The sequence below is a fragment of the Leptonychotes weddellii genome, chromosome 9, assembly GCF_054177405.1.
Source record: "Leptonychotes weddellii isolate Sample4059 chromosome 9, ASM5417740v2, whole genome shotgun sequence".
NCBI classification, from domain to species: Eukaryota; Metazoa; Chordata; class Mammalia; order Carnivora; family Phocidae; genus Leptonychotes; species Leptonychotes weddellii.
The window spans coordinates 56,144,859-56,169,742 of NC_138377.1; the positions used below are offsets into that span (position 1 = coordinate 56,144,859).

Below are 24,884 nucleotides of genomic sequence, written 5' to 3' on the forward strand. Positions count from 1 at the left end.
TAGTCAAATGGACTGGACCTGGAGATGAGACTTATTTACAATGTCTGATTTAGAAAGAATATAAACTCAAGGGGGGAAAAAGAAACCACTAGAAATAGACACTCATCCTCAGAGTTTGTCAATGTCTGCCAAATCTAGGGGAAAGAACCTACATGGTGCAATGACACCTCTGATGGATTTCAGTCTCAGGATACCTTATCAAAATACTAAAGTTGAAGAGGCCGAAGTCACCCTGTTCTATGCCCTCACTTCTATGACTCAGGAAACTGCATCAGACTTGAACGGTGTCAAGCTGAGCACCTGGGCATCCTGCTCCTCTGTTCTTCCTCCATCTCATGCTCGCCTCTACTGACCAAGTGCTGGGCTCAACAGATCTTTAGTGCCTTGCTTATATTGCCTGTGTATTTATATATAGACTTGTATGGATTATTGTATGAGAGAATACCGCATGAAAATGATTCATTAGTAAATTAGCAATTTTATCAATTTGTAAAATTTTTTTTTCTTTTTACAGATTTATTTATTTATTTGAGAGAGAGAGTGAACAGGGGGAGAGACAGAGAGATAGAGAGAGAATCCTCAAGCAGATTCCCTGCTCAGCGTGAAGCCTGGCCTTGGGCTCCATCCCAGGACCCTGAGATCATGACCTGAGCCGAAGGCAGACGCCTAACTGACTGAGCCAGCCAGGCGCCCCAATTTGTAAAATTCTAATCACAACTTACTTCAGAGGTTAACTTAATGGTCAAAAACTGCACAACCTAGTTGTCTTTTGATTTTTGAATAGCAGTAAATTTAACATCTTCTTTGAACATGGACAGAAAGAAATTGAACAAGATTTCACAATGAAAATACCAGTTTATAAAAATTCAAAACGTAACAGGGATGATTAAATGATATATAACAGCTTCCTAGGATTTCAGCATTTCCTATGCTTACTAAAATTTCTAATTAAAAAGGAAGACTCACTAGTGTTTTCTTAAGGGTTCAGAAAAGTACTATTTAAGGGTCTTTCTAGGACCCACAGAGGAGGCAGAACACAGACCCCTTCTCCTCAGGCTTCCCTTTCACTATGAAACGGTCCTGACCTTGCCATTGACTTCTTCCCTTTTTGCCAGGGTTTATAAGGTTGACTTTTCCTCTTGATGCCAGAAGCAAAGATAATAACACCAACCCTCTGCCACATAAATAAGAGGTCTGCTACTTTATTTTTAAAGATTTATTTGATAGAGAGAGGAAGAGCCAGTGGGGGGGAGGGGCAGAGGGGGAGAGAGAGAATCCTCAAGTAGACTCCCCAGTGAGCACAGAGCCTGATGCAGGGCTTGATCCCAGGACCCTGAGATCATGACCTGAGCCGAAATCAAGAGTTGACCAGTTGGCTGCTTAATTGGCTGACCCACCCAGATGCCCCAGAGGTCTCCTTTAAACCAGCAGCTCTCAACCTTGGCTACAGTTAAAATCATCTGCTTTTAACACTTCCAGACCAGATCAATTGAACCAGAATCTCTGTGGCTGGACCCCAGACATTTATAGTTTTTAAAACTCCCCAGTGTTTCCAGTGTGCAGTCAAGTTGACCAGCCACTGACTTGAACCAAAAGGATGAAATGTTACTGCAGGAGCATCATAAATCAGATGAAGGTCAGGCCCCAGATGCACTTCCGAGATCATGAGAGCCACACCCCACACTGTCTTTACTATTCCTGTTGTACATCAATGGAAATTTAGCATCCTCCTCTAGAGTATAAGGAGATCAGGAAGCAATCCCGGGCTGAGGCAACAGATAGAGAGATCCCGGGGTTCTGGAGCCAGCCAGTATTACCTTGCAAAGTGCAAATGTGAACATTTCTTCTCCTCTTCCTAGCTTGCAATTGACCATGGTGGGAGTATTTACACCATGGAAATTGGCAAATTCTACCAACTGGGGCTTGTTTCGCCCTGGGGAGCCAGTGGTTACTGAGCTGACTAGATCTCTAGTTCCGGACCCTAGTCAAACCTGGGAAAGGGAACTTAAAGTCACCCTTGCTTCATTAGCAAGTCTGAACTTATATGATGTATATTACTGCTCTTTTAATTATTGGCTAAAAAAAGGGGGAGTAGGTGCACCTGGGTGGCTCAGTTGGTTGAGCTTCCAACTCTTGATTTTGGCTAGGGTCATGATCTCGGAGCTAGAGCTCTGCATTATACTCCCTGGGAGTCTGCTTGAGATCCTTTCCCTCTGTCCCTCCCCACCCCCCACCGGCTCAAGCTCACTTGTGCACTCTTTCTCTCTCTTTAAAATAAATAAATATAAATAAATATTTTTAAAAAATAGGTGGAGTAAACTCAAATAGCAAGAAAAATTAGGAGTTTGCTACTACCATTATGATCCTGGTAGCTTCCCCGGTGAGTAGGAGAGGACAGCAAGAATTTAACATGGCCCAATACATCCCTTTTCCTTGTCACTTTTGTCTAGGTGTCTGTTATTTATTTATTTATTTTTTATTATTATTATTTTTAAAAATATTTTTATTTATTTGTCAGAGAGAGAGAGCACAAGCAGAGGGAGCAGGAAAGGGAGAAGCAGGCTTCCTGCTGAGCAGGGAGGCTGATGTGGGACCCGATCCCAGGACTCTGGGATCACGACCTGAGCCCGAAGGCAGACGCTTAACCGACTGAGCCACCCAGGTGTCCTCTGTTATTTATTTAAAAAAAATTTTTTTTTCTGTTATTTCTTTAGGTAGAGAACCAAGATAAAGGAAAGGTGGATAGTTATTGTAATAGCTAAGTTATAGTATAAACTGCTCTAATATGGACACTCCAAACCACAGTGACTTAGGCAAAAAAGAAATTTTTAACTGTCATGGAAGTTTCCATAGGTAAATGGTCCAGGCTGTTATGGGAGCTTTCACCTCTGACTACTCCCAACTCCTGTCATCACATCTGCATACCAACCAGTCAGAAGGGAAGAAGGAGTAAGGGGAACACATACCTTTCCCATTAAGGACACAACCAGGAGTTACATCACTTCCACTCATAGCCCATTGGCCAGAACTTTGTCTTCATGGTCGCACCTAACCCTAAGGGAGGCTGGGAAATGTAGTCTTGACTAGGCGATGTGCCCAGCTAAGCCTCAGAAAATTTACTGTTAAAAGAAGAAGGTGAGGGTGAATATTGTTGGATAAGTAGAAGACTTAGCCACACCATCCTACTTGTTTAAATGCAAGTTTATGTGTTGTCATGGCTGGAGGTAGAGGCTTAGAAGGACAGTACTTTAAAACATTTTATAGACTACAGTATGTTCTCAGGGTTTTCAAGTACTGACTCTCCCAGGAGCTTCCTATGCTAGTAGAAGACATCATTTCTGGAAATTCACTGGAGATCATTTTTAGAGTTTATTTCAATGTGCACGAGCGAAAATACTGTGTATCATAAAACTTGGTCTTAGACTTTCCAATGTAGCATTTTACTTGAAATATTTTTGGCCGGAATAATTCTTTCAAAGACCATTTTATTAGGACTTATGAAAACACATGGGATGTTTTTACAATCACAAACTACAAAACCGTAGAGCATAAATATGCTAAGTGTAAATAAATTGGAATTAATGTAATTTCCAGTCTTTCCCTCTCCAACTCACTTTACAGTCATCACACTAATCTTTCTTTAAAAATCACTTCTGTCATAGCACTCTTCTGTTTAGAAACCTTAGAGCCTGTGTTTTAAAGTCAAATTCTTCTGCTTGGCACTGTGGAGCTCCATGTACGTGTGCTAGGGTCCTAACTAGACACGCATGAAAGGAAACAGAGGACTGATCAGGAACTTAGGAGTCTTGGATTCCGGGTGGGTGACATTGGACACACCCACATTCTGGTGTGGCTCCAGGGAGAGCTGACCCTGAAGCTAAGATCCAAGATTGACTAGACCAGCAAGGAAAAGAGCCTTCTTTAAAGTAGTTGTGGAGATCAGCTTCTCACATTATTCTTGATGATCCCTGCCTTCTGATGTGCACCCCCTTGTCTAATCCCTTCACCTGGAGTGCAGGCTGTATCTAATGACTTGCTTCTAACAAGATACAGCAAAGGTGACGGGATGTCACTTCTGAGATTAGATTACAAAAGAGCAGGCCCTTTGCTCCTATTCTGTCTCAGGCTTTTCTTGCCTTCTCTCTGATGAAGCAGGATGCCATGTTGTGATCTGCTCTGTGTAGAGGCCCATGTGGCAAGGAACAGAGAGCAGCCACCAGCCAGAGGCCATGTTGTGAGTGGCACTCTTCAGAGGCCTGCATGGCAAGGAATTGATGCCTCCCATCAAGAGTCAGCCAGGACCGAAGGCCTGCCAACAGCCATAGGAGGGAGCTTGGAAGTACATCTTCCCCTGGTCGAGCTTGGAGATGACTACAGTTTCTGCTGACACTTGAGTGCAGCCTCTTGAGAGACTCTGAGCCAAGGAATCCAGCTAAGCCGTGCCCTGGTTCCAGACCCCCAGAAACTTGTGACAGTGAAGATGTTGGTGTTCTAAGCCACAAAGTTTTGGGATGATTTTTATGCAGCGATAGGTAATGGATACAGTAGTACTAGAGACCAAATATCATCTGAAAATGTAGGGGAATTAGGAAAACATTAATTAGAAGTTAACGCTATTAAAACTGAATTTAATTTTGAAAATCACATGCACAGTAAAAGTCAATAAAAAATTAAATAACACCAATAAATCTTGGTCTAGTGACTAAGATTTATGCTCAGCCTTTGGCCTTCAAAGGAACATGTTTGATCTTCCAGAGAATGACTGTTGTTCTGGCACAATATAAAATTCTGTCTCCTCAAGAATTGGGAGATAAAAGATCTGAGGAACACATTGGTATGTAGGTCAGAAATTATTGGTTTCAACCAATTTCCTGATCGTTGTGATGAAAAAGAAGAGGAACCTCATTTTTATGAATATTCTAAATCTACACTGTCCAGTACAGTTGCCACATGTGATTATGCATATATAAGTTACAATTAATTAAAACTGAGTAAAATCTAAAATTCAGTTTCTCAGTCATACTAGTTTCACTTCTAGTGCTCAAAAGCGTCAACAGGCAGTGGCCATAATATTGCACAATACAATATAGACCATCTCCAAAATTGCTGAAGGTTCAGTTGGGCGGCCCTACCGCAAAGTGCTTTCATGATGCCTAATACCAGTGTTCACGAAGCTTGTTTCACTATTGTTCTCTTCACGTATCATTAAAGCAGTAGAAGATGTCAGGTGTTCTTGGCTACTCTGGAGGAATCAGCAGCTCAGCCAAACTGGAGGTATTCTGAACACATTGCAGAGCATCCAACTGAGTGGGAAGAATTTATGTTCTAAAAAGCATTAGAAGGCTGGTGCCATAAAGGACTACCAAAAACTCAGTCTTTAGTTGAGCTAGTGGGAGTCACCACCAGCTCTCAAACATAGGCCAACTCCCATGATCGCTCTGGGCTTTAGTTTCCATATTTGTCAAATGAGAGCAAAAGGGCTGATAATCCTCAAGTTCCTTCAAGCTCTAAAACTCAATGACTATACAGCCATCAAAAAGAAGGAAATCTTGCCATTTGCAACTATGTGTATGTATTATGTGGGGTGTATTATGTGGAGTGTATTATACTAAGTGAAGGAAGTCAGTCAGAGAAAGACAAATACCGTATGATTTCACTCATATGTGGAATTTAAGAAACAAAACAGATGAACATTAGGGAAGAGGAGAAATAAAATAAGATAAAAACAAAGAGGGAGGCAAACCATGAGAGACTCTTAACTACAGAGAACAAACTGAGGGTGGTTGGAGGGGAGGTGGGTGGGAGGAAGGGCTAAATGGGTGATGGGCATTAAGAAGAGCACTTGATGTAATGAGCACTGGGTGTTATATGTAAGCGATGAATCACTAAATTCTACTCCTGAAACCAATACTACACTATATGTTAACTAACTTGAATTTAGATAAAAACTTGGAGAAAAAAAAGTAGAAAATAGAGAAAAAAACAACAAAATAAAACTCAATGACTATATATATTACTCTAATGAAAAAGTGATTACCTGTGTAAATTATTTGATGATTCACAGACTCAGGGTTAGGAGTCCTACAGCTGGTTTAAAACTGCCTCCTTCAGGTTTCCTCCTTCGTCCAGCCTCCTTTCTTCTTCCTGGATGATATCAGGGCACAGCAAGGAGAAGGGTGGAGGGAGTAGGATTGCACATGGGGAGTTCATCCACCTTCCTCTAAAGATCCGGCCATTCCAAACTCCTAGTCACCTTGCGCATCCCTCAGTGGGTCTTGTAGGGCCTTGGGAATTTCTTCAACCTCACGTGACTGCCATAGGCAGCCAGGCCTGGTGGTCTCTCAGTGCTTTCCCCTCTTAAGGATACTTTACCACCATGTCCACTGCCCTGGGGTTACTTCATGTCTTGGGCTAAGATGCTTGAGGTTTTCCTCAGCTACTATGTCTTGAAGGGGGAGAAACAAGTCCTTGTGCTCTGGATTCTCTCAAATTTTTCTGTTCATTCCAAGTATTTCCCACTCCCCACTGGCTCCTGGATTTTTAGGTTTGTCCCAGGGTGGGAGCTCCCACATTCACATAAGACCTCTTGCCCTTCACCTCACTTCCCCTTCATGTCTAACCAAAAATGGGTTTCCACCTTACCCTGCCTCTCTACACTGTTTGTTTGTTTTAAATATTTTATTTATTTATTTGAGAGTGAGAGAGCACAAGCAGAGGGAGGAGCAGAGGGAGAGGGAGAGGCAGACTCCCCATTGAGCAGAGAGCCTGATGTGGGGCTTGTTCCTGGGACTCCAGGATCATGACCTGAGCTGAAGGCAGATGCTTAACCGACTGAGCCACCCAGGTGCTCCTCTACACTGTTTTGTAGCAGACTTTCCTCTCGTACCCTCTACAAGAATGCTGAAAGCTTCCACACTTTTAGGTTGACATCTGAAAATTTTTATCTCATGCTTAATAGTTGCAAAAGATGTTACCTCTGTGTATTTTATATCGTATATATACGCTCTAAAAAGATTTTTGTTAAAACCTTAGAACATTTGATTTTGGTCCTTCAACGTATAGAAAATAACCATGCAGAACCTAACTGGCAAAGTCAATTTTTCTTATCTAGCCCGTCAGCCAAAGCAACCATACTTTCTGTCTGGACAAGTCTGGATTTTATTTCTCAATGTTTCTCAAAGTCAATGTTTCAATATAAGTCCTCATGACAACCATATCACTTCTGAATTCTAATTCAAGGAAACAAAGATAAATAGATGAGGCACTTAGCCGTGGATGACGCTGCAGCCTGGATGAGTTGAGGCCCCATGGCCCTCAGTATTTTCCTGGGAGCTCACCTGGAGCTGCTCCCAAAGAATCCTCCCTCAGGGGCATGCATTCTCCAACTGTCCAGTCATTTGGCGACCCAGGGGTTTTTGTACCCTTGGGCAATGTACTATTGTAGGATTCTGGACAATGAGAGGTATGCTTTTCCTTTGCAAAGGAGGAGACTACTTTGAAAAAGCAGGGTAATCTGCAAATTCTAAAAGTAGGTTAATTTTAGGAAAGAATACACATGGAAGTTGATTATTTTGAAAACCGTTCCCTTAAAATCCCCAGTGACCACGTATCCCTTAGCAAATCTTCATGCACTCCCAGAGGGACACACACAGCAGGGTGAAGACCAAAGCATTCTAATGAAGTCTGAGCTCAGACCCCTGAGCTTTGCTCTTTAAGTGTTGAAAAGAAAACTTTTTGAATTTAGGCAAAACCCTTTTTTTTCTCTTAACAAAGCCTGGAATTATCTTGCTGTGAACTGAAGACATTTAGTCTGACACTCTAAGCTGAATAATGACTTTGTTCTACTTAAGTATGCAGCCTTTCCCTGAAGTAGTCAAACCCATTGATCCAACGAGTGAGGGGTCATAGGACAACACCACTTATGGGGAATGAAAATTACTCTGGTTTAATATTTCAAGGACATCATCTTTCCTTTATCTTTCACTCAGAATGGGGATGAAACGGACTGAGTTGTTACAGAGCAGAACCAAAGGCACGGAGTCAGTTGCAGATTGGGGGCTGCTCTGAGCAGAGCTGGAACAGTGAGAGAGGCTGTCCCACTGGGGCCTGGGCCTGTGGAACCCTAGCAAGATGGACCCTCCTCCCTAGTTTCCACCAGGTGAGGGTACAGAGCTATGACCGAGAGTTTGGCAAGTTCTGGTCTTGAGGTTAATGCCGACTCTGGGTGCTGTTTCTTAGCATGTCAGTTGAGATTTAAAGTCACCCATGACTGTGATTTTCACTAAAAAAAAATTAGAGTGGGAGGAAGCAAAGCAGAAGAGGCAAGGAGCTGTTAACATCACAGGGTAAAAAAACCCCAAACAAACCAAGTTAACAGTCTCATGGTGCACTAGGTAGAAAGACCTCCCGCCGGCCTCTCTCAAAGATGGCAGCAGTGGTCCCAGCCTCTCTCTAGCTTGTGAAATGCCCTCTCTCCTCATCTTTCTCTGCAAAGCTCTCTCCCATTCCCTTCAGGAAGAACACAAATGATTCCCCTTGTCTCATACAGAGCACTTGATCATGGGTATACCCCATGGTCTTAGGGGCTCACCGCACCCTACTGCCCCCCAGTGTTCTGTATTTCTCCAAACTCTATTCCCATCCCAAATGGAATTCCGCTGTCATCAGAATTATCTTGTTATACTTGGAAAGTAGTGAGTTTCCCATTCATTCATTAATGAGGTGATGGTCTGTCAGAATCTTCCAGAAAGGGTTCCAGCACTGGCAGTAAGAGGGTGGGAGTGGTTGAGTTGGATGAGGGAAGCTTTTACTGTTCCTTCTACATCAAAACTCTTGGACTCTACCCTTCAAGTTGAGATTTTTAAAAATGAAAATAATATTACTGTTGGTTCTAATGATGAAGGTAATATGTGTACATTGTTTTAAAAAGGCAGTTCTTACAAAAACCTAGAAATTCAAATAATTCACCCAAATTTCCATCACCCAGAGAAAAGCACTGCCATTTACATTTTGGCATACATCATTGGAAACTCCAGATTCATACAGTATTATTTATTTGCTGACTTATTTTATAAAAATTGGATTGAAGCCTGCCACTTTAGAACCTGTTTTTTCCCCAGTGAATATATTTCCACATCAATGATTATAAACCTCATCATTTTTAATAACTACAGAGATTTCTGTGGCTTACTTAACCAACATCCTATTGTTGGACATTTAGGTTGTTTCCAGTTTTTAGATCATGCTGCAATAAGGATTCTAGCACATAGCTGGTAAAAAGAGACTTTCTGAAGTTTCCCTTTGCTGAAAACTTTTGAAATTAACTACTCTACCACACATTTTACCCTTACGGGAATCTATTTTTCTTCACTTTCTTAAGTTCTTTAAGACACAATTGTAAAGTCATTTTTAGAAAATGATAGTTATCAGGGGCGCCTGGGTGGCTCAGTCGGTTAAGCGACTGCCTTGGGCTCAGGTCATGATCCTGGAGTCCCAGGATCGAGTCCCGCATCGGGCTCCCTGCTCGGCAGGGAGTCTGCTTCTCCCTCTGACCCTCTCCCCTCTCATGCTCTCTCTCTCTCACTCTCTCCCTCAAATAATAAAAAAATAAAATCTTAAAAAAAAAGAAAATGATAGTTATCAAATCAATACTATGTTGTTGTATCATTAGATAAAGGCAGCTCTTTAAAAATTTAAATAACAGGCTTTATTTGCATACACTCCAGTGTAATATGCCATGTAAGGAAATATTTCCTGTCATTATTATTGGTAAACCTCATAAGGATAATTTTTTATCAATTTGCAGCTCAGTTATCACTCTAAGAAAAGTTGGAATAATCTCCATATCCTACAGGGAAATCCAATTTATATGAAGTTATGTATCCATAAAGAACAGCTGGACTGTGATCCAAATGACTGTAATGAAGCTGATGATATTTAACAATAAAGTTTTCTGTAATTAAATTGAAGTGAGCTCCAAAAATTCTACCTAGGAAAAAAGTTCTCAGCTGCCCTCAAATCTAATGGCAGGATTTCCTCTGGAGAGAGAATTTTCTCTGCTAATGCTTTGGGGTTGATTAATCTGGGTTTGTGCATGACCTGGTGGCTCTATTAGTTAGATGTACCTTTCTGGGTCCAAATATCAGAAATCAGCTCATGCTAACTTAAGCTAAAATGAGAAATATGGGAATGCAGAGGTGCCTTGTCAGTGGGATCTTGGGGAGGTCCTGACACAGGGACCTGGAAAGCTAGGTAGCCGCTCCGGCCAGGAGTCAGCACTGCTTCTCTGCACACCCTGGCTCCTTCTCTTTGCTGGTGCCCTGGCCTCTCCTGGGTCTCTGCTGCGGGAAGGGCTTGCCCCACAACCCAGCCTCACTTACCTTTTACAGGTCTAGCTCTCTGGAGAAGGAAAGTCAGTTGATCTTTTGCCCTCTCTCTCCCAATTCCAAGTGTAGAGAAAAAGGAACTCTGGCCTGGATCAGATGACTGCCCCTTCCTTCCTCAACCAATTGTGGCCTGGAGGCCAGAGCACATCCCACAAGATGGCTGCCCGGGAGGCTCAGCCGCTGGAGTGGTCACTGTGAGTCCGGAAAATGCTCTGACGTGTTCCCTCTGAGTATGAAGCTTGAGAGAGAGGCGAGTCCTACAGAAAGTCAAACGCCATTAGATTATAGGTGTTGATTATAAACTTGGGAATCGATGAGATGGTGTAGTTAATTTTTCATTGTGCGGAGTAAGGAGGGAAGGACATGCACAGAATCCTGAGGAATCTGACTTGAGGGCTGAGCAAAGGAAAGGGAACCATTTCTCCCAAAATAAACCTGACTTGTCAGTGAAGAGAACTCCAGGAATGTGTCAAGAGCTGCCAAAGGCATTTGCTTTTCATTTCTGGAATTTATCAAGTTCACTGCTTGTTTCTCTCAAGGGATTTTCTAGATCCTTTGCCTGCTTCTCTTTCCACCTGCTTTCTGTGCTGGCATTTCTCCACACAAGGATGACTCCAGGTTTGAATGGGACCCTGAAGCTCACACAATAGTGGAGTCCATTTTAAGAAAAAGAATACAAAATTATAAATACAAAATAAGGTACAAAAATATTTATTTGGAATGAAGAGAGAAATGACAATAATTACACATTTTTAAAAGCTGACAAATACTTCAACATCACAAAAATCTAGAAAGTCACATAATTTTAAAAAAAATTAACTCCTTTTCCCCTAAATTTTTGAATTCATAGTTTTTTTTTTTTTAAAGATTTTATTTTATTTATTTGACAGAGAGAGAGAGAGACAGCTAGAGAGGGAACACAAGTAGGGGGAGTGGGAGAGGGAGAAGCAGGCTTCCCGCTGAGCAGGGAGCCCGATGCGGGGCTCGATCCCAGGACCCTGGGATCATGACCTGAGCCGAAGGCTGACGCTCAACGACTGAGCCACCCAGGCGCCCCTGAATTCATGGTTTTAATCACTGATTCATACGATAATGATTTTGCAATATCACTTTTTGTAGAGTAAATAGGTAATTTTCTCTTTCCTCTAGCATGGTTGTTCAAACTTTTAAAAATTGATAGTTTAGAAAGTTTTCTTTGAGCATCACAACAATTATTGATGATGTTGTGTAAATATTTAAGATTGTTGTCAAATCTGGGAAAACTATCAGGCTTCTTTCCTCTTTGAGCTGTAAAATTTGGAAGTTTTCCATAGACTAGCTTCTGGCTCCATACATTTCAAACCTGCTTTTCCTCCACTAAACATGTGCATCTAGTGCTGGGCTCTGTAGGAGGCATTCATATTGCCACATAGCCTCAGGCTCTGTACTTTTTTGTGTTAGGACACCTCACACAGGAGTGGTCAGGAGCTCACTGTGGAGGCTGGTCTTGAACAGGCTAGTGGCTGGGGTGGGAGGGAAACAGGTAAATGTGTGTCTTAAGGTAGGGGAATTTGAAGAAGAGATGGCAGGAAATTGAGGGAGTTCCTGCTAATGACTTTAGATTTTACCAGGAGACAAAGGTGGCTATGAGAGGAAGAGATGTTAGAGACAGGGTTGCCAGATTTCAGCAAATAAAAATATAGGACATATTAAATGTGGCACGGGACATAGTTACACTAAAAATTACTCATTGCTTATCTGAAATTCAAATTTAACTGGGCATTCTGTATTTTGTCTCACAATAGATGGTGGGCCCTTCGAGAGAAAAGTAAAGCTTTGGCATAGTCACTGAGAGAATGGGAGAGCTAACCAAAGATTAGTGCAAGGAGGGCCTGATTAAGATTAGACACCAGCAAATTCATGGTGGTGGGAGGGAAGGGGGGTTGTTTCTCAAATGGAGCTCAGCCACTCAGGTGCATTGGCATTCATGTAGCCTGTGATTACAGAAACAAGGTTTAAAATATATTTTAAAAGATGGGATTCAGCTAGGTTTCTCGTCTCTTTATGCTTACTATTTGTGCTTTCCATAAAACGAAGGCAGCAGAAATTTTAAAAGAAAGATGTACTGATTATAGACTGGAATCCAAATCACAGAATATGTTAACATAAGAATATTTTATTCTACACTTCCCAAACATGCCATAATATATTCACCCAAAGCAATAAATCCCAAGCTGCACAAGCAAATTATAAACAAATGATAGAAGCTGAAGTTTCCTCTCAAAAGAGGATAAGGAACAGATAATTTAGAAAGAACAGATTTTATTGGAACGTCAATAGTTTTCATGACACAGATACTTAAACTACTCGTTTTCAACATTCCCATATAAAGAAAATTATAAAAGGTTTTTTGTGTGTGTGTTTTTTTTTTTTTAAGAAAAGCTAATTTGACAGATGGAGTCTTTTTATGGGATCAGTAGAAGTGATAAAATTGAATAAATTACCAAGATTTTATCTCCATTTCTGTAATTCTCCCTAAAGATTTAGAGGTGGCAGATTGAATCAACTGGGAAATAAATTTGCATGTTTATAACATGTCTAAAACAGGAATTAGAACAAAAACTTCTCACTTGTTTTCGAGAGTGGTTTTTCCTGAGGAAACCTGCTCTTATGAGATCACACATTTCCTAACCAAGTATCAATGTTCATCAAATGGAAATGTATTACAAAAGGTACACGAGGTTCGATGAACAGTGTACTGTCTATTATTATCATTAGTGTTAAAGAACAAATAAAAATAATTATGAACTAAAAAAAATTGGGGCAACTTAACTAAACTCTAGGTAATTTTATGTGGGAGAGGATTTGCTTATGAACAGGCTGGACTAGATTTTGAGTAAAACTGAGCCACAGTATTTTGGTTCACAAGATAGCTAACTCTTGGGATACCCAGGTCACGTGATCACATTACAGAGCTCGCAGTCCTGCCTGCCCCATAAGGAGAAAGTGCAGAAGGACTCCTGCCTGGGTGGTGGTGGCATGTTTTATGCACAGTGTATGTGTCTTACTTCAAGAAAAGCACCCAAAGACCAGATGGACCTCCTTCTACAGAATCCTTAGAGTTACACATCCAGCGGCTCTGGCTTAGACCAGAGTATGAATGGGAAAAGGCAGTGGGATGTATAGTCTGCACTGAACCATGGGAGATGGTATCTGGAGAATCTGTCAATCCTGTGCCTCTCACCTAATAGGTGAGAATCCTGAAACCCAGAGGGCAGAATTGACTCCTCCAAGCCTCATACACTCACCGAGTGAGTGGCAGAAGTGGGGTCTACATTGGCCAATAGTGAGTGAGACAAAGACTGAAATGGGAAGCCTTAGCAAGTGGAAGCATCCTTGAGGGCCTCGTCCTAAGTCCTAAGTCAGCTGGCACTGTCATTTTCCATTGGTTTTTGGCATTCTCGAATTCAGGATTTACATAGGAATATTCTCTGCATTCTGTCATTTTTTTCTTTTTCGTTTGAACTTGTTCCATAATAACAGCTTTCTAGATGTACTTTATTTATGTACCCATTGATAAGAAAAATCTGTGGTAGACAAGGAGTCATGTGGAATGGATTTATCAATTTTTTAAAAAGCAGAAAACCACCTCTTTTGTTTCCTGGTACATTTTTGGCTGCCCACCTCTCTCCTCCATTTGCAAATGTTTGCCTTTGTTCTTGTATTTAGTTAATTTTGTAATGTAAACAGCGAGCAAATCGGAACATTTAAGGATTCTTTCTGCTTATGTATTTAATTGTACTGCAGTGTGTTTGAAGCAGGACCCCTATCATCTCCAACTAAATAGATGGTGGGTAAAAAAAAAAAAAGGATTTATTTCCCTATTGGGTGTTTTCCCTCTTTGTGTAGGATTCCAATTCCAAATTAGTGTGGTTGCTATGTGTGGAAGAGAGATGTGTCAAGAGAATGCGGCCCCAGGGAAATAAGAAACTGAAAAGAAGTCAGTGCACCCAAACTAAGCACATTGATATCTTCTTTGAGGAAACACTAAGATATTATTTGGATAAAAGATGGCCCTAGAACAAACGTGACGTCGACTTGGCTGGGGGAAGAAGCTGAGAAAACTTGTAACTACAGTTCTCTTTTCCCTCTTCTGCCAAGAGCAGAACGTATCTGCTGGCCCAGCTCACCTGGCTGAAGGCACATCCTGCACTCACCTGGAAGACCTCCCTGACTCTGCTTGACCTGCCCGGCCAATGTTTCCTTCGGTAACAGGAACTTTCCTTTTGCTCTGATTGACTGATAGAGGTGAAGCCTTGGAAGTAGACCAGGCATAAATCCTAGCACCACGACCTACTCTGGGGAAGTCCCTCGACTTTTCTTTGCCTCAGTTTCCACAGCTGTAAAACTAGGATCATAACTTGTAACTTGGAGAACCGCCATGAAATGAAATGAGGCAAAAGATGTAAAGCACTTCATGGTGTCTAACGTGCTCTCTTGTCCCTCCTTGCCGCCGACTCCCCTGTTGGTCTGCTGCACTTCTGGCCAGGTTCTGAGAGCAGCCTGCTCTGTCCTCTTTTCCTTCTTTTCTTCCCATCTCAGTTTCTGGCCCTACCCCGGCCTTTCTCCAAATCTAGTATCATGTGATATTGTCTGTGTAAAGTTTTGAAGGTGTTCCTTTGCTAGACATCCTATGGATGGAGGCTTTGTTTTCTGTCCCTCTACACCTTCTCTACTGCATTCTGACGTAGTGATCCCATCTTTAATTATGGCTTTGCCTCATCTATAGGGAAGACTCTCAAATCCATTTCCTGTCCTGACCCCTCAGACCAGTCTTTGCCCTCAACTGTTCCTAGATCTGACCAGTTAAGAGGAAACCATACTATCTGCAATTAGCCATTTTGCAGACACGGCCTGTGAATGCATATTAACATCACCTGTTGTTTTTTTTTTTTCCCAAGATTTTTTATTTATTTTTAACAGAGAAAGAGAGTGTACAAGTAGGGGAAGCAGCAGGCAGAGGGAGAAGGAGAAGCAGGCTCCCTGCTCAGCAGGGAGCCTGATGTGGGGCTCGATCCCAGGACCTGGGATCATGACCTGAGCCGAAGACAGCTGCTTAACTGTCTGAGCCAGCCAGGCACCCCAACATCACCTGTTTTTTGAGCATGTAGTAGATCCATGTCTCTGCATCAGAATGCAACACAGGAGGGAAAAGATGTGGTTCCTGCCCTCAGGGACTTCTGGGTCAAAGAGGGTTCCAATGCCAGTTACATGCATGGCATCGCTATAAACAGGTGTCACTGAAAATAGAAAGTTATTTCCACAGAAACGCTATCTCACCTTGTCCTTTAATGCTATCAGTGGAGCCCAGAATAAAGCGTTGGCAGTACTATCAAATGGGAGAGGATAAAGGAAAGAAGGAAGGATGGAAGGAAAAAAGATTTATGAACAGAAAAGAAGGGGAGAGCCCACGAAGGAAGAGAAAAGTCGGGGGGTGGGGAGTGTATATGATACACCATGGAAAATCTCAGAATCTTGGTATTCTTGGTAAAGAAAGAAATGTCACCGAGTTGAACTCCGATCAAATGCTTCAGTTTCTCCTAGCGTTTCCACCCAGCTGTGTTATACTTCTGCCTGAAACTCAGTGATGAATACCCCTGGAGCCCAGTCTGTGCTGGACGGTGATAATTATTAGAATATTCATCTAATAATATGTAGAATCTAAAATTGCTTCCTATCGTTTTTTCCCCCATTGATTTTGGTTCCCCTGTGGGGCCTTAAAGCTAACCTATAATTCTTTCCCTGACCTTCAGAACCTTTATGATTTGGGCCCTGTCTAGCTCTTACTTCTTGTTCGCAGTTTGCTAACACATTGAGCACAGTCCTTCCTGAGAGCCTTCTGACGAGAGCGCCTGTCTCCTGCTCTTTGCATGAGACCCCTGCACAAATAGATGTACATGAGACTTTTGAGGTTATAGCTCAAGGGCCACGCTTCTAGAAGAGCCTTCCCACACGGCCATAGCTAAAACAGCCCATTCTTGGGGCACCTGGGTGTCTCAGTTGGTTAAGTGTCTGCCTTTGGCTCAGGTCATGATCCCAGGGTCCTGGGATCAAGTCCCACATCAGGCTCCTTGCTCAGTGGGGAGCCTGCTTCTCCCTCTGCCTGCCACTCCCCCTGCTTGGGTGCTCTGTTTTTCTGTCAAATAAATAAATAAAAATATTTAAGAAAATAAAAATAAAATAGCCCACTCTTGGAAGGCTAAATTGGATAACATTAAAAAAAACTGATGGCAAAACCCCTAGAAGCCAAGTCAAAAGACCAAGAAAAAACTGGGAAAAATATTTGCATTTTACATATTACTGGGATAATTTCCCTCAAATAGGAAGGGTTTCTACAATTCAGTAAGAAAAAGACCAATTAGGTTATTGGTCTACTGTAAAACAAAAGAAAACAAAACCAGGCAAAGGATACAAACAGGTCAAGTATACAACCCACATATGCTGCTCAAATATATGAAAAAGTACTCAAAAAAAAGAGAGCAAGATACAATTTTTCATCTATCACATTGGCAAAGATAAATCAATACTAGTATTATGTCCGCAAGGATATGAGAAACAGGTACTCTCGTATCCTACTGGTAACAGTATAAACTAGAACAATTTTTATAAAGGTAATTTCGTAATATTTATCAAAATTAGAAATGCGCAAATGTACCTTCCACCCTGTGATTTTTCGTTCTAGAAATCTGCCCTACAGATATGTTCCTGAATGTGGGAATTGATATATGTAGAAAGGTACTCATGGCAGTGTTTTATATAATAGCAAAAGGCTGAAAACAATATATGGATCTATCAATAGGGGAATGGATAAATAAATTATGGTGCATTCATACAATAAAGTAGTATGCAGTTATTAAAAAGAATGAGGCAGATGTGTCTATGGCATGGGAGTGCTTTGAGTGCATTTTATATTAGCTTACAGGCATTTTACATCTGCTATTTTGTATTTTGTTTAAAGAGAGCCCCTAAAATTGTATCAGCTTCAGGACCCCCCCCCAAATCTGGATACACTCTTGGCCCCAACACACTTGAGAGACAGACACACTCCTGTGAGTAACAGAGGTTCATGGTATCAATATGGGGTTGCGGGGCATGGTGGACGGGGTTGGGTCAAAATGACGAGTTTGAAAATGTTTCACAGGTGATTCTGATATGCTTCCCCCTTTTGAAATGCACTCCTACTCCTTGTTCTACCCACAGATCCCCAATCCTGCACAGCCACCCCGTCTCCCCCTTCTCCTTTAAAGCTCTAAAACCACTTTCACTCTCAGATGAAGACTAACCTGGCAACTGAAGTCCAGATGGCCTTTGTCCATTTCATTGCACCTCCCTGCCTTTGTCAGCCTAGTTCTCTGGGCCCTTGAGGTGCCCCAAGAAGCTGGACTAGCCATGCAAACTGCAGAATGGTTTGTCTCTCTGGCTTTTCTGACCTCTGCCTTGCAACACAGCTACTATTCACCCCAAGTTTATAAAAAACATGGCAATATCCTGAAGTTCCCAGATCATTCTCTAAGCCACTCAGCGTTCTTGGAAGCAAGCAGCCTCCAAATAGTTCTTATCTTTTTAAAATCACCTGGGTATTCACTTTCTGTTTGTCTCTGTTTTGCCAGTTGTCAGACAAACACATGCTGCTGCTGGGGAGGTTTGAGAGATTTTGAGGAGGGTGGGGAGTAAGCCAGGCTGGCAGGAAAGATTATAGTCTCATAAATCAAGAAGTGAAGTTATGTGGGGTTTTTTTTTTTAACCACAATTTTAAAAAAAGTGAATGAGGCATAGAACTTTGAAAAATGAAGGGGCACTCCAGAGTAGCTCCACCATATTTAATAAGACATGATTCCATTTACTTTCCTAAATCTTCCCCCCTTCCCTCCCTTCCTTTTATTTAATGAATAAAATGAGCTAAAAACACTCTATAAAGGTTTCTTTTTTCGTCATTAATATTTCGTGGTAGCTCCCAGGCTCTGCGTTCATCTGATTTGCATTCGGACTTATAAAACAAAGGCATTTTCAGGCAGTCCCCAAACTGAAGATTCCAGCTCAAATCCACAATAATTTGAGAAGAGCAATTTATTTTTTAAAAATTGAGTTGGGGCGCCTGGGTGGCTCAGTCAGTTAAGTGTCTGACTCTTGATTTTGGCTCAGGTCATGATCTCAGGGTCTTGAGATTGAGCCCCTCATGGGGCTCTGTGCTCAGAGGGGAGTCTGCTTGAGATTCTCTCCCTCTTCCTCTGCCCCTCACCCCCACACGTTCTCTCCCTCAAAATAAATAAATAAATAAAAATCTTTAAAAATGGAATTGAACCTGAATGCAATTGAGAGTGAACAAATGAGATATGGCAGAAACCAGCCACTCTCAATCAGTCTAGGAAGTTTTGTCAAAAACTTCGGCTTCCGTCACCTTCCGTGGCCCACTCGCCTTCCCTTGCCAGTAGGAGCCAACACTCAGAAGAAAGCAGATACAGAGTGGACCCAGACAGCCACCAGACAGGCAGTGGACTCAGAGTTCTCAAATTAGAGGAAAGAGGCCATGTTGCTGTGGATCCCACTAAAGAGACGCAGGCCTGCTTTGACCAAAGTCTCAGCTCTTGAGCAGGGAAGCCCAGGCAGGTAGGCACATCAGCAGAGCCCCGGAAGATTCTGTGCCCTGTGAGGAGGACCAGAGAGGGGGGCACAGCACCAGAACTCTGCCATTAGCCTCGCAGGGCTCTCAGCCCCTTGTCACCAGAAGCTGGAGAGGGACACCCACGTCCGCCCTGTGTTTCTTATGGCTCGGGCAGCTGGTAGAAGCCCTGGGGGCACTTCCAAGGCATCTGGGAACACCTGGAACAGGCAGAAGTACATCAGAGGCCTCTCAAAGAAGAGGATTAATCAAATGGGATGACTCGAAAGGCATCTTTTTCGACTGGTAAGAAGAGCTAGACCGGAAAGGATACTTTGAGCCCTTTCGGGAGAAAAATAAGCCCATGTTGTAGCTACAGAAGGCTTGGCACTTCCGGAGACTTGACACCTACTACTGTTCCCACGCAAGTCCCAGCCCCGGGGCCTCACCACCACTGCTGCCAAAGCTTCTCCTGGGCTCTGCAGGCCCAGCCTCCCCCACCCATGCTCTAGATAGCTGACATCTTCACCTTTTAGAAAGGGAAAAGGAAACCAAGCCCCCTCCACAGCTCAGAATTCTCCATCAGCTCTTGATCTTATTTCATAAGTTAAAAAAAATAAAATCCACGGATCAGCAAACTTTTTCTGTAGGGGGCCACTCAGTACTTTAGATTTTGTCTGGCATGGTAACTATTGAGCTGTCACACTGTGGTGGTGGGCCGCGCTTGGGGGAAGCAGACAAGTTGCCTAAGGGAAGGAACAAAGTTAAAGGAGATGGTCCCTCTTGGTGGAAGTAGACACAGACAATGTACAAAGAATGTGTCCGTAAAACTGTATTCGGCCCACAGGCTGTGTGCACCAAGTTCTCAATCAGAGGCTTTGCGCTCGCTCTCCCTTCTCCCTGGAACACTTTCTCCTCAGGTTTTTGCAGAGAGGGCACTGAGTGCTAGGTAACTCAGTAAACAGATTAAAAGTATACTTGGAGACTCAGCAAAAAAAGAGCCCTAACAATGAGAAAATATTGTGGAATGAGTTTGGTTTTAGATATTTCCCCCAAAGTATTCAAGTATTTGTCATTGAGGGTGGGGCGGGGAGGGTAATCAGAACTTTGTTGACCTTCTCTGTAATTATTTTAAGCCTTGGGTGGCTTTTTAAATTTTTAATTACCTGGGGGGGAGGGTGTGGGAAGGAGAGAAGGCACCATCATTTTGGTAAGTTCAAGTCTCAGGGTGGCCTTGCTGGTGGGGTCTTCTTCGGGAGGATTTCTCTGACCAGTGACTCAGCGGTGCCCCTCCACCACGTATCACATTCTGCTGTTGTATTTTCCCATAGCACTTAATCACTACTGGAAATTATTGTTCTTTACTTATGTGTTTCCTTGTTGACTGCCTGTCTCCCTTTTGCATGTAAGCCTCCAGAGCCCAGGAATCCCGTCTGTCTTGTTTACCTCTGTATCCTGCACCTAGTAGAGTGTGTGGCACCGGGAAAGCATGCAAGAAAATATTTGTTGACTGACTGACTGACTGACTGATTCAATGAATGAAGGCCTGACTGAAGGATGTAAAAACGCAAGAGCTAAAAGTGTTTTAAGAATGAGATCTGATCCTACGTGAAATTCTCTGCTTGACCTTCATGTAGCCTTAAAAGAGACTCAGAACCCAGGCTGGATAACTGAATCGGCTTTAGCTAATGGGCTTAAATCAACTCAGGCAAAACCAGATTTGTCCACAAGAGAATTTGGACCAAATCACATTTTGGTAGGACGTTTTGCAACTACATCATGGGAAGATTTTTCAGCTCTTTATTTATCTTATGTCAATTTGGTCTGTTTTTCCAAAATGTTTACTTTTTTCTTTCTACTTTTTAGATTTTAATTAACTTTTGGCTTATTCTCTACAGAAACATAACATAAACATCCAACATTGAAAAAAAATTATCGAGAAAATCAGATTTCCTTGAGTTCTTTGCATGAATTTAGAAACACACTTAAATATGCAGCACAGTCATTCAGTGGATAGCAAATATCTGATTTGTATCAGGCACTGTGCTGGGCATTGGAAAATACCATGGTGAACACGTCCCTGCCTTCAGACTTCTGGGAGAAATAGATGTAAAACAGACACCCCACCCCCCCAAAAAAGTCAAGTTTTGATAGGCACTATGGAAGGAAATAAACAAGGAGCCGAGATGGGCAAAGCCCATGTTCATTAGGGTGATAAAGAAGGCCTTTTTGAAGAAATAAAATGCAGGAAATGATCTGGAGCTACCTTTTGTAGGGTAGGGAAATGTATTCCAGAGAGAAGATACCACATATGCAGTTATCACTGAGGTAGGAAAGAGCTCAGCTGGTTTCAAGAACTGAAAGAAAAGGTGACTGGATCACAGTGATTGAAGAAGACAAGGCACAAGGACGACCTGGTCACCGGGGCCTCACAGGCCATGGTAATGAGTTTGGGCTTTATTTTAAAGGCAGGGTTTCACAAAGGGGAATGATGCCGTCTTACTTATGCCTACAGCAGGTTTCTCTAGGTTCTGTGTAGAGAATGGATTGCTGTAGGGCAAGTGTAAAAGAAGGGAGACCTGAGAGAAGCCTGTAGTAATGCACGTGGGAAGGGATGGTGGTCTGGACTGGTCTTGGCAATGGAGATAGGGAGCAGACGAGAGGCTGGAGTTACAGTTTGGCAGTAGGAGGAGTTATCGGGGAATTTGATGCAGGAACTGAGAATACGTAGGCATATCAGTCAGTCTCCAACCGAGAAAACAGACAGCATTCTAGGTATTTCAAACAGAGGGAGTTCCACTTAAGGAATCGGTTACAAGTGTTGGAAAGGTTAGAGGAGCGATAAGGGGGAAGGTGAGGTAACCTGGAGGTAAGCATCTGCAGGAAGTCAGGACCAGTCCTAATGCTGGAGGGGAGAAAGGGAGGCGGTTATGGCCTCTGACACTGCAAAGCTGCTCATGCTGTTGGAACTGGCCCCTGCCTCAGCCACCGATACTGTTGCTGGAGCCCCTAGCTGCTGGTCACGGCCACAGCCACTGCCAGAAGCTTTTGACAAAGGGGAGGGTGTCTCTCCATCATTTCCTCCCGTTTCCTACCAGTGCTTCCCACTGGCAGCATCTAACTTGGCCAGCTGGCAAGGGGGTCTGGGAAATGCAATTCACAGGATTCCAGCCACCGCCGACAGAGCGCTGCACAGAATGGCGGGAATGGTCCTTGGCACTGACAAGCCAACGACCAGCACATGAAAGAATTAAAGATTTGTTTTATGTAGGAAAAACATTCCTTTATCCTTTACAAATACGTATCTCGTTGTTTTTACAAAAACAATATGTGCCCATTAAAGTTAGAAACTACAGACAAATAATAGAATATAACAAAACTTTCATATTCCCACTTACTCCGAAATAATTATTAATAACATCTTGGTCTCAGTCTCTTTTTCTCTCTCAAAAAGCAACTCTTACTCTACATTCAGTTTTGTAACTACCGCACTAAATTTATGCAATAAACATTTGCTGGACACTTACTTTGTTCCAACTAGCTTCCAGTGCTGAATATTTATGTTTTACTCACATTTTCCTATTATAAATATAAAAAAGGAATTATTGCCTGAAAATAAATTTGCAATTTAAGAAAACAGCTCATGAAGCATACAGTTGTAACCTCCAATGTGACTACTATGAGATTATTCACTTAGGTAGAAAGAGAAAACTAATTACTTTTAATAGAAGGTGAAATGCCAGGTCTTTTCTTACCTTTTTATTTCCTCTGTTGGGGAGGAGACAACAGAATTTCAGAGCTGGTAAATGCAGTCCGGAGAGGGAGAGGCACGTGGCCGTGACTACCCCAGAACTGTCCTGCTACCCATCTGTCCAGTCTCCTCGAGTGTACAGAGGGGTGACACTGAGCCAGGGTGTCTTTAAGAGCAGACGCCATTTATGACGGCTACAGGACAACAATTTCTCTGGTCACCTGTTAGAATGCTTCTCAGTACTAGTTGCTGAAAACCATGACTTGAATTGGTTTTTAAAATGAGGAAATGGGGGCGCCTGGGTGGCTCAGTCGTTAAGCATCTGCCTTCGGCTCAGGTCATGGTCCCAGGGTCCTGGGGTCGAGCCCCGCCTTGGGCTCCCTGCTCCACGGGAAGCCTGCTTCTCCTTCTCCCCCTGCTTGTGTTCCCTCTCTCGCTGTCTCTGTCAAATAAATGAATAAAACTTTAAAAATAAATAAATAAAATGAGGAAATGTGTTATCTCACATTCTCACATAACTAGAAGTCCAGAGGTAGGACAGATTCCCGGAACAGTAAGATAAGCCACTCAACTGATGTCACCAAGGTCCCAAGTTCTTTCAACACTAGGTTCCGCCTTCCTCGGTGTTGGCTTCATCCTGACACTGGCACCCTTCACGGTGACTAGATGGCTGCCAGAGGCCACAGAGCTGCCTGTTGCTTTTCTCCACATTCAGCATAAAGAAAAACAGAGAGACATCTCCCTCCAATAGAAATTCTTTTCGGTTCAAGCCGACCAGTGGTTCTCAATACTGCTACACATTAAAGTCATCAGGAGTGCTTTATTATTTATTTATTGCTATTATTTCATTTTAATTGATTGATTTGTTTAGTAATTGGTGATGGTGATGATGATGTATTATTTATATACTTACCATTTTACTTTTTACACTGCTGGATACCTACGCCTTATTGCTGGAAATAATGACTTATTAGTCTGGGGTGGCCCCCGGCTGGAGGTAATTTTTAGGAGCTCCCAGTGAGTCCGATGTACAGCCAGGGCAGAGAACCACGGGATTAGGCTGGTTAGGGTCACCTGCCCACCCCTTGCACTGACAGTTGCCAGGGTGACGTCAGGAACAGATTGGCTTAGAAAAGTGAATCTCAAAGTGTGACCCAGACCAGCAGAAGCAACTACTGGGAACCTGCCGGAGATACAAATTATTGAGCCCCACCCAGACCTACTGAATCAGAAACTCTGCGGGTGGGGCCCGGTAATCTGGGCTTTAGCAAGCTTGACAGGTGATTCTGATGGATGCTGATGTTTGAGACACACGGCCTTAGACCAATCAGGCTTCTTCTCTGGAGCTAGGGAGGAGATAAATATGTGAACAAAATCAAGGTCTGTTAGAACAGTGAGCCCCAGGTCACGCGAGCCTTCAGTACTCCCTCCTTTCATAGTCAGGAAGCGGGAGAAGAGGGGAGGGATTAGTGACCTGAACCCCAGAGACCCCTGGTTGTACAGAGAGGGTCTCTCAATGGCGCCACCAAGGCTCAGCCACCACAATGGGCTGGTAGGATGGGAAGAAGGTAATTTTTTAACGTTAGGTAACTAGCCTGTTGCCTTGTTCATGACATGAATTCCTGGTATCTGTTCCTGCAGTTTCTGCAGGAGCCCAAGGGCTGAGAAGACTGTCTTGGTCTATACTTTCCTGAAAACACTGTGAACTCATTTCAACCACTGTGCAGTCTCAACAGGATCCTGGAAAAGGAAAAGGCCATTAGGTAAAAACACAGGAAGTCTGAATACAGTAAGGACTTTTGTTAAAAATAACGTATCAATATTGGTTCATAAATTGTGACAATATACCATATCCGTACTAAATCAGGTATTAATAGGGGAAACTGGGCATGGGGCACATGGGAACTCTCTATAAATCTTCACAACTTTCCTGTAAATCTAAAACTACTCTAAAATACAAAGGTTTTTAAAAACACAATACATTAAGGGATACCTGGGTGGCTCAGTCGGTTAAGCGTCTGCCTTTGCCTTGGGTCACGATCTCGGGGTCCTGGGATCGAGTCCTGCATCGGGCTCCTTGCTCAGTGGGGAGCCTGCTTCTCCCTCTGCC

The 24,884-nt window shown here is 42.8% G+C and overlaps 1 protein-coding gene and 1 long non-coding RNA gene across 3 annotated transcripts in view; one reads left to right on the forward strand and one right to left on the reverse strand.

Annotated features, from left to right (window-relative positions):
• The window catches only part of SPTSSA (serine palmitoyltransferase small subunit A), a 975,882-nt gene that overhangs the window by 381,459 nt on the left and 569,539 nt on the right, over window positions 1–24,884 (forward strand). The window lies entirely within an intron of this gene.
• Window positions 3,469–23,282, reverse strand: LOC115937521 (uncharacterized). The gene is made up of 4 exons (XR_004072787.2): window positions 22,779–23,282; window positions 10,380–10,642; window positions 6,038–6,144; window positions 3,469–4,568 (listed from the first exon to the last, which is right to left on the reverse strand). It is a non-coding gene; the product is annotated as an uncharacterized LOC115937521 (long non-coding RNA).